At 46.6% G+C, this 8,875-nt stretch overlaps 1 long non-coding RNA gene across 1 annotated transcript; it reads left to right on the forward strand.

Annotated features, from left to right (window-relative positions):
- The first annotated feature begins 2,826 nt into the window (after nt 1–2,826).
- Nucleotides 2,827–8,318, forward strand: LOC135812475 (uncharacterized). Its single transcript, XR_010552813.1, has 2 exons — nt 2,827–3,284; nt 6,803–8,318. It is a non-coding gene; the product is annotated as an uncharacterized LOC135812475 (long non-coding RNA).
- The last annotated feature ends 557 nt before the right edge of the window (nt 8,319–8,875 follow it).

Here is an 8,875-nt window from a genome sequence, read left to right on the forward strand (position 1 = left end):
TTCGTGGTGCAGCTCAAAACCTGCCCAAACAACTGTGAGCTCGCAACATGATGTGGACAAATTGCACCACTCATGCTGGTTAACTAAAACCGGGATAGTCGAGTAAGCGAGTTCACTCCCTGGGCCATGGCAAGATCTGTTCAGCGCGGGCTATTTCAACCTCCAAGTGCATAGTCACCGATCGATCCATGCGATGGTGGTTGACCTACAAAGAGCCAAGGTCTACGAGTACTACTATTGGATGCTGTCTACATGCAGTCAACAAAATCAAAGTACCTCAGTATGCCCCAGAATAGGGCATGTGCATCTATAGCATGACACAACAGGGGTTCTGGCGGCACCTGTCAAACAAGCAGTAGCGACTAGTGCCAGCTACCTATTGGAGGCTAGCCGCTACAGTCTGTCACTGAAGATAATTATTATGTTCACTGTTTAGACTGAGCACAATCAATGATGCCCAATCAATCTGCCCAATGTGTGTTCTGTTCCACCTAATTATAACGTCCCATCGCATCAACCCTACTACACGCACATGTCGTCACTCTAGCATGACTTGTGTTATTATTGTATATTTTGATTCGCACGATAAATAGAGCACAATAAACGTTAACTTGACCAAAGGATAAAGGCGACTGCAGATAGAGGAACACATCGAGGTACAGGTACCGGCATCAATACAGTATCAGAGAGAAACAAACAAAAATGAGAGGTATGCAGAAAAAACTCTCGTAAGCTCAAGGGGAAGTGGTTGATGAGGGATGAATGCACTCTCCACGCTCATCTACACTGTTCGTGGAAATGCACACATACATACAATAATATACAACATAGCAATAGCATGCACAGAACCGAACAATTTCATGTTCACACATGCAAGCACAGACCTGAACATTAGTACCAAAAGCCGATACAGACAATATCCCCATACACACAGACGCACACACACACACACGCACACACACACACACACACAATGTCCCATGTATGCGCCCGTGGCAAGAAAAGCACGCAAATCTACAAATGCACTGGATGTGAAGCCACAGATTTTCTCTTATAGCAACGATAGCGGATCTGATTCTGAATGAAACACACACACACAATACAATCATTGAATGCCCATCCGCAGATGATGGCAGGTCCTGAAACGACAGGCAGTGTTTCAGTCATGGGGAACAGAACTTCGAGTGACGAGTGAGGTATACACACACACACGTGCGTGCGCGGGCACACACTAAAGTATTCAGAAATAGAATCAACATCGTAGTATTCATTGGTTGGGGAATGGAAAGGAAAATAAAACATTGCTGTAGGTTATTGTTGTAAGGACACTGGGAGCACAACAGAAAGGTAAGCAACTTGTTTTGAAGCAAAGAAAGTTATTATTCCACGGATCTCAGAAGGAAGGAACGTTCCAGAATGCTGCACTGGCAACAGGCGGCCTGCATGTGCGCGGCCCCTGCAGTCGGTCCAGCTGCCGGCCTTGCACTGCTGAAAAGAATGTGCAGTACAGCACGTCACATAGTATCGCAGCCTGGACAAATAGGCGCTGGGAAGTCCTAGTTATGTGCTCACCTACACCACGATGCACCAGTCTTCTGAGCTACTTTGGCAACAACTTTGTCCACTTGAGACTCCCATGGGCTGAGCCAGTTGTTGAGGGCTGCACCAAGGTGGACGGCAATGACCGCTGATGGCAAGGCAATCCATGACACACAGTCACTAGGGCATCGTCAACATGGCGCTGAGGCTGGATCGATAGAATCAACCTTAAGGCTGCCGCGGGGTTGACAACGAGGCCGCTGTCTCGAAGCTAGTCAGTCAGCCTGGTCACCGCCATTGACGAACCAGTCGCCACCGCCAGCAGTGGCGGTAGGTTGTGACAAGTGTGGTGCAATATTGTCAGCAAATTCAGTACTCAGGATAAGATGAGTGACAAAGGGAACGTTGTGTTTGATAATATTGAAGTGAACAGGGATGATCACAAACCCTGCGCGTACTCCACCGTGAGTTACAAGAAAATTCCGGACTGGACGACGAGCAAACGCCAACCTGCTACATCCAACCAGGCAGATACTATTACGATAGCTGCCAAACCAGGTCAATGCCGACCTACTGCATAATGTCAATGTCAAACAGATCCTGCAGGAGAAGACTGGGGTGTTGGCGTCCAATCACTGAGTGTACAGACACCAGTCACATTTCCTGTGTCTTTTGCAGCATACAGGCTGAGACTCATCACTGTAGAGTCCACTACTGCATGAGTTTTATTTGTACAATACATGGCAGGCGTACACGGTGTGCCTCGCAGGACTGCGAGATGCTGCAGAAGACCAGGTTCGACCTTTCTGGACCGCCATTCACCGACGGTGGGCTACACGATGCTGGAGGAACTAGATTCCAGTGAAAACCCAAGATTCCTTTGCTCCTGGACGCTCCGACGTGTTGTGATATCTGCCAGGTGCGCAGTAACTAGTATTTTCATCGCTACAGCGAGGACGACGCCGATCGGCAAACTCTCGCTCACAGCCATCACCAGCCTCTCAAAACCATCACTTGGCATCCCCCAGAGGTACAGGAGAAAGCCAAAACAGCTCACAACAAACAAAAGCTAAGGACGATGGAAAGAGAGCATGTCAAAAAGAAGACGAACAGTATGAAGTTCAAAATTAATGGTTTTGAACACTCGTTAATAATACCACTTAGTCTTTCAATAAATCATGACGCCATTTTGTTTTCACATGAATATCGCGGGTTGCATGCATGCAGCGCTAGCGCTCATGTAGTTCGCCGTGCATGCTCGGAATACAATCATGCAGCATGCTTGAAGTGTTACTAGTATTACTAGTAGTCAGTTGAAGCTCCTTCTCCACTCTAACTAACTATTACTTATTCTAGTTACAAATAGCGCAGATTTTAGATTGTGGTGGTAATTTCCGAACCACTCGCATAGATTCCCACCCAAGCCAAGGTAAACAGTGCTAACGGTTCGCTGCATGCTGCAAGCTCATCACTGTCAGTGGTCCAACTTGTACTAAGTAATTAGTTGTAGCCCTTGGAATCATGGCCAGGACAAGTTCTTTATCATGTCAGCTCTGTGGCCAGACCTGACCGTATTGTCGAAATTGGACGTTGCACACGTCTAACCGGTATGCTCAAGTAGTTGTCAGTAGCGGAAGCAGCAGCATTTATGGCCGGCTGTGAGTGCGAGCGGAGATTGATTGCACTACTGCATTGTAGGCGATTGTAATCTAGCTGCCTGAGTATGGTCATCACAAGGCATGGAGGTGAGTTCTGAGCTCCATGGCAATGCGCTTACTATCAGTAATTTCACGGAGGGTGACCGAATTTGCAAGATAGTAAACAAAAAGAACTGTATTTGTTGCTGTGTTCAATATAAAAATTAATGTTATTGGGTGTATCCACGGGGCACGGCTGTTAGCTGCACTTGGATCGCGGCAACTAATTACTTAGTTTTCTGCACGTGCACCATGAAAAATCAATGCATGCTCATGCATGTTCATGCATAACCAGTCAGCTGGCCTGCTCGCCCACGCATTTGACAGGTAACAATTCCATCAAATTTGAGATATCGCTTCGTTCTAAGTCTCAAAACAGTTCTAAAGTCACCAAACCGTGCTGGTAATCGATGGCTATTCAATGTTAACATCTTCAGGAAGACTTCAGCCGTTTCCCGAGAGTTTGGGCATCGTTGCCGTTATTTTTCACGGTGTTCTTCTTCCTCCTGTCTGGAGTTGCAATTGCATCCTGGAATTATTTGAAAGGTATTTCGTGCGGGCTGTGGGGGGTTCCAACAGGCATAAACTGACATCACTATAGGATAACTGGTAACTTTCACCCTTCAAGGAGGTAGAGCAATGAGAATTTTTTTGTGGCGGTCGTCCAATTTTTGTGGCGGTCGTGGCTGTATTTGTGCACTTCCAAGGCTTTCATTCTGCCTGATACTACTCTGTACTGTATGGGAATCGAAGTTAGGCACATGTAGCTGTCTTATTTGGTAGATCTGCTGTTTTCAATCACTTGGGACACTTTGTCTAGCCTATTTGTCTTTCGTTCGTGCCATCTATCAGTTTTGTGGGGTGCCTTGACCTGTATTTGTGAAGTTCTCGAGTAAAGACCCTAATTCTTGACTGGAGTCACGTCTTGAATTGAATTTGCTGGGTGAGCCCTCGTTCACGCAGTTTTACTTATCGTAATAGTCAATATCTGCTTGCTGGACGGACTAGCGGCTAGAATAGGGATGACCAAATGGTCCAAGTGTGTACTAGTACACGATTATTGTTTCCATCATCGTGAAATGCTCGTTGTGGAAATGCAGTCGTCTGCCTTTGGCACTGAGGACATGAGGAGAGTTGATTGTTACTTCTGCTCAGCAATGAAGCGATCATCAGCTCTCTTTGTTCTAATTATTGAGAGGACATACCGGCATCGCAATCAATAAAAGATTAGGCAAACCTCGCCAACCTCCAAAGAGAGTCGAAGATATTTTCTCCAAATGCAAAGACGATCTTTGTGAGTTTGTGACTTGCATTTGCGTGCATACATGAGCAAGTCACGGACCACGGCACGTGCGCGGTTACCATGCCATCTCGAACCGACGCCATCTTTCTAAGTTGCCGCTTCTTGACAGCCGTGGGGGGCATTCTTGTAAGGCGACCATCTGTATCAGGAGACAACTACATTTACATTTTTATTTTTTTTACTTGAAGTATTTACAAAGAACACAAACCCGGCTCGAGACAACACTTAGTAACTGTAAAGATAACAAAGTTTCAGGGAGGACGAGATACGACTAGAACACAGAAGTTGACTGTTTACAGAAAACAACTATTGAGTCGAGACTGACTATCCACTAGTGCAGCTGTGTAGGTGGGACGCTGTGAACTTCTCCGACCAGAGGTCTCGGTATCCCTGCACACTACGAGCACCAGTGTGTGTGTGTGTGTGCGTGGGGGGGGGGGGGGAGACAGAAGAAGCTAGGCCATCAGCTAATATGCTAGTCTGTGGCGTACGCGTCGACAGCTGTCCCGCAAGTTTGCTCGAGGAGGTACTTGTACACTGCTACCCTGTAGGACGAGTAGCAAACTATTCATTTCCAGTAAACCTTGGGTAATGGTACCACCTGTATGCCACATACAGGACCACAATTCAATTTCTGTGCGAGCGTCAGTGCCCAACAATGGCACTGCTATGTATTCGGGCTTGGATGGTTTACCGGATAACCAGTTATCCGACCGCTAGACTTGTGTGGTATGCAACCGTTAATTTTCCGGTTCCAAACGGGTTTTCATGCACCTGTATAATGTAGCAGTGCATGATGTGCTTCACCAGTCATTCCGTCACATGCAGCTTTCCAGGTTACTCACACCTGCAGGCATATCCTTGCAATGTAAATAACATGTGCTTGCCCCACATTCGCTGCTTCGACTGCCATCGCTATGTGCCTCCCTGTGCTGCTTTGCTGGCGTTTGCACCTTGATGGTTTGTGGCGGTCTTGTGAAAAAGTGTAATTTCTTTGACTCGTCGACAGAAGCTTTTGGTTGAGGGTATGATAATATTGCTGGATACATGTCAGAAGTTGATCAAGTGGGAAGGAATTCCTAGGATATGAGTCTCAGCACGGAAGACGAAACCGTCTCCCCCACCATAGTTCAGCTTAAAGCTGTAGAAGGTGTAGAAGCCTTGTTTGATGTCAATGCAGAGGTCTCGCTTGTGTTTCAGGGATTATGGTGTGTCCTGCGGCAATGGGTCATGTTTGTGTACACGTGCTGGAAGAGATCTACACTGAACTTCAAGAGCTGATTATTACCAGTCATCCGACCATTTATTTAGAGAATACCTGGCCATGAAAACGTTGTGGCTGTTTATTGAGCCTTACATGTATGTATGGAATTGTATTGTGCAGTTGAGACACATAGGATCTCGGTGAATGGATAAATATAACATCAATGTCTCATGCGATGGTATCAGGTTTGGCCACAAAATGGAACATCCCCGTCCGACATCACATGACCCACTGGTCTCGCGATTGACTCTGAGAATCGGAATATACATGGCCCTGGTCTGGACGTATTGCAGGTGCTAGTCTGCAGTATAGAACTCTAAATCTGGCAGCTCCCATTAATTTTGTGCTGCAATAATTGGCAAAAGCTGCAGGTTCCCAGGTACAAATCAAACATAGCTTTCGAAGTGCATTAATGTTGTCACCGATGTGTAGATTATGGCATGGAACAGGTCATGAGGTTACTCTGTTAGTATATGCCACATGTTATGGCTTTCTCAACAAATCTGCTAGATTCTGATATTATCTGCGTTGCGGGTCAATCACAATTTGGAGCAACACCCACCCAGGTGGATGTTAGGGATATTGGAAATGTAATTGGCGAATGTCGCGTGCATTCTAAAGGGTAACCTTCCTCGTTTTACGCTGGTAGAATACGGAAAAAGGCAGTCATCCAATAGAGTTTTCTGGCAGAGTATTGTCTTATGATTGTGTTTGCTGAGGCGGCTGGGAGTAGCTTGTATTGACCGTCGGAGTAGAGCATTTTGAAGCACAGCACCGTTACCATGGTTACACGCAATCATGTGACAAAAGAACAAGAAAACATACAGATCTGTATTACCTCCCAAATTTCTTGCAACATTCCAACAGCATGTGACTGTCATCTCTTCCAGGGGAATCATGTTCTGAAACTGGGAAGCAAATCATTCATGCATTTTCAACTCCCTCAAATTATGCATTGCATAACGTTTCTTGTTTCCCTCTGTCTGCTTGCTGTTGTAGGAGTCACTGTATTCACCGTCAGTATCTGCGGACAGGTCTAGTATGACCATATGGCTCAGTTATCACATACAGCCTGATGAAGCCATCGTATACTCAGCACCAGGTACAATCCAGTGTGATTGATGGGGATCAGATGAATGGCTGGTATTGTGCACATCACGATCTTGGCTGTGGCGCGGTTCTGTCTACAGCTTGTTGGTTCGTTTTACCTGGTGATCGTGAACTGCTGCAAGAAGGTCTCTCAAGCATGTGTATCGATGATCGTTGGAGGAAGCGACCAGCGCGAACAGCTCAGTCAATCAGTCAAGTCATGCCAGCAGCTCAGCCAACAATTTAGTGTATGCCAGCAGCCCAGCCTGTAAGCAATTCTGTGTCAGGAGACCAGTCAAAAAGTTCGGTGTGTGCCAGCAGTGGCCAATCTAGCAAGTCAGTGTGTGTGTGGGACCTGCCCAGTAGCTACTCAAGCTGCCAACTGGCCACTGGTTAGGGTGGCAGCCGGTGGACGAAAGAGAGCCGTGTGGTGTGGCGCCTTTGTGATGCCGAACAGAGACAGAACTTGAGCAGTGGACCAGTGGTGGAAAGTACCTTCCCAAGTCTCTACACTAGTAAGTGACTGTGGCCCCTGTGGAGTCTGAACAATACCGGAGCCGAGCTAAGTACTACTTCGAGTATCAGAATAGATTCATTGTTCTTTTTTCCTGATGATGGCCATGTGCCGAAACATTGTAAAGTAACGGAGCTGGTTGGGATGTGCAGCGCTATGGGAATGGGTGTGTCCACCCGAACTCCTTTCAGAACATAGATATCCTGTAAAAAGATATGTTTGCCTTCACCTGCTGGGGTTGGGTTTTTGCAAGATGCCTCTGTATGTGTGCTTTGATCCTCGGATACGTACATTGTTGCTCGATGCAGTCCGATCCCTTGAGTCAAGTTTTCGCCCTGCACCAGTTCACATCCCATTATTGCCAGGTCAAGAGCTGCATAGCACCTGGCATGTATACTTGACTCATGCGATCATATATAAGAATTCATTGGGCACGGCTGCACATTCCTCTATCATGCTGAGTGAGATGTTGCGGATAGGAAAATTTAATGATGAATCACATCTCGATACCCTTGCTCAGTGCTTTCAGGATCTACTACTGTGTGACTGCTATCCATTGCCATGGCATTTCCTTTCTGCATTCTACATACATATTTGATTTATTTCCTGCTGCTTCTGCTGCTACATGACTGTGTGTGCGTAGGACTGCGGGTTCCAACTACTCTGTCAGCCTTTTCATAGCAACCACAACTTTGCCTTGCTAAGATCATGCTGGGCTCAAGAAAATTGGTTGCCATGGAAAACATTTTCCCGTCCCGGCATTATGTGTCGGCGGGGTCGAACTCTTTGCATCTGCGGCGTGAGCGATCATTCCCATGTTCTTCTCTTAGTGTCTTCATCATATCTTTTGTTTGTGTTTCAATGAACATATTGCTGCGCAAGTTCTTGCCGTCAGCAGGATCTGCGAACATAGCCACTGGCCTAAGAAATGCTATAAATCTAGTGGAGGGAAAAGGGTGGAAGGTGGGGTGCCAGCAGCGAAAGTAGCTTGCGTAAGACATGGCTGCCTGAAGGGACAGGACCAGTGGAAAGGCCACCATCACTGCAGAGACACCCCCCCCCCCAACACCCGTCCCCCGCGCCCCCCTGCAGGGATCACACCACCGTGCATCGGTGGATTGGCTGTAGCACAGAATAATTGGCAAAAGAAAAAAAGAGAAAGATGGCCCCACCATTCAAGATCAAACATATTCAGAAATTATCAAATACTTCCACACTTTCTTCCTGCTGAATCATCTCCTCCTCCCCGAAGTGTTATAGTACTAGTAGTAGCTTTGCTTTTCTGCCATGCACACACCCCTTGCTCTATCTGGCACACTGATTATCCTTTCTCCTTTTTTTCTTAAACCCACTGGGATTTGAACCTCCGTCTACCGAATCAAATTGCACCACCCCTAACCATTCCACCATTCTGCTGTTCTTGAAATACAAAAATCAAACATTACCTTAGTACGTTACATGATGGAAGC

The sequence above is a fragment of the Sycon ciliatum genome, chromosome 3 (genome assembly GCF_964019385.1).
Source record: "Sycon ciliatum chromosome 3, ocSycCili1.1, whole genome shotgun sequence".
In the NCBI taxonomy this organism is placed as follows: Eukaryota; Metazoa; Porifera; class Calcarea; order Leucosolenida; family Sycettidae; genus Sycon; species Sycon ciliatum.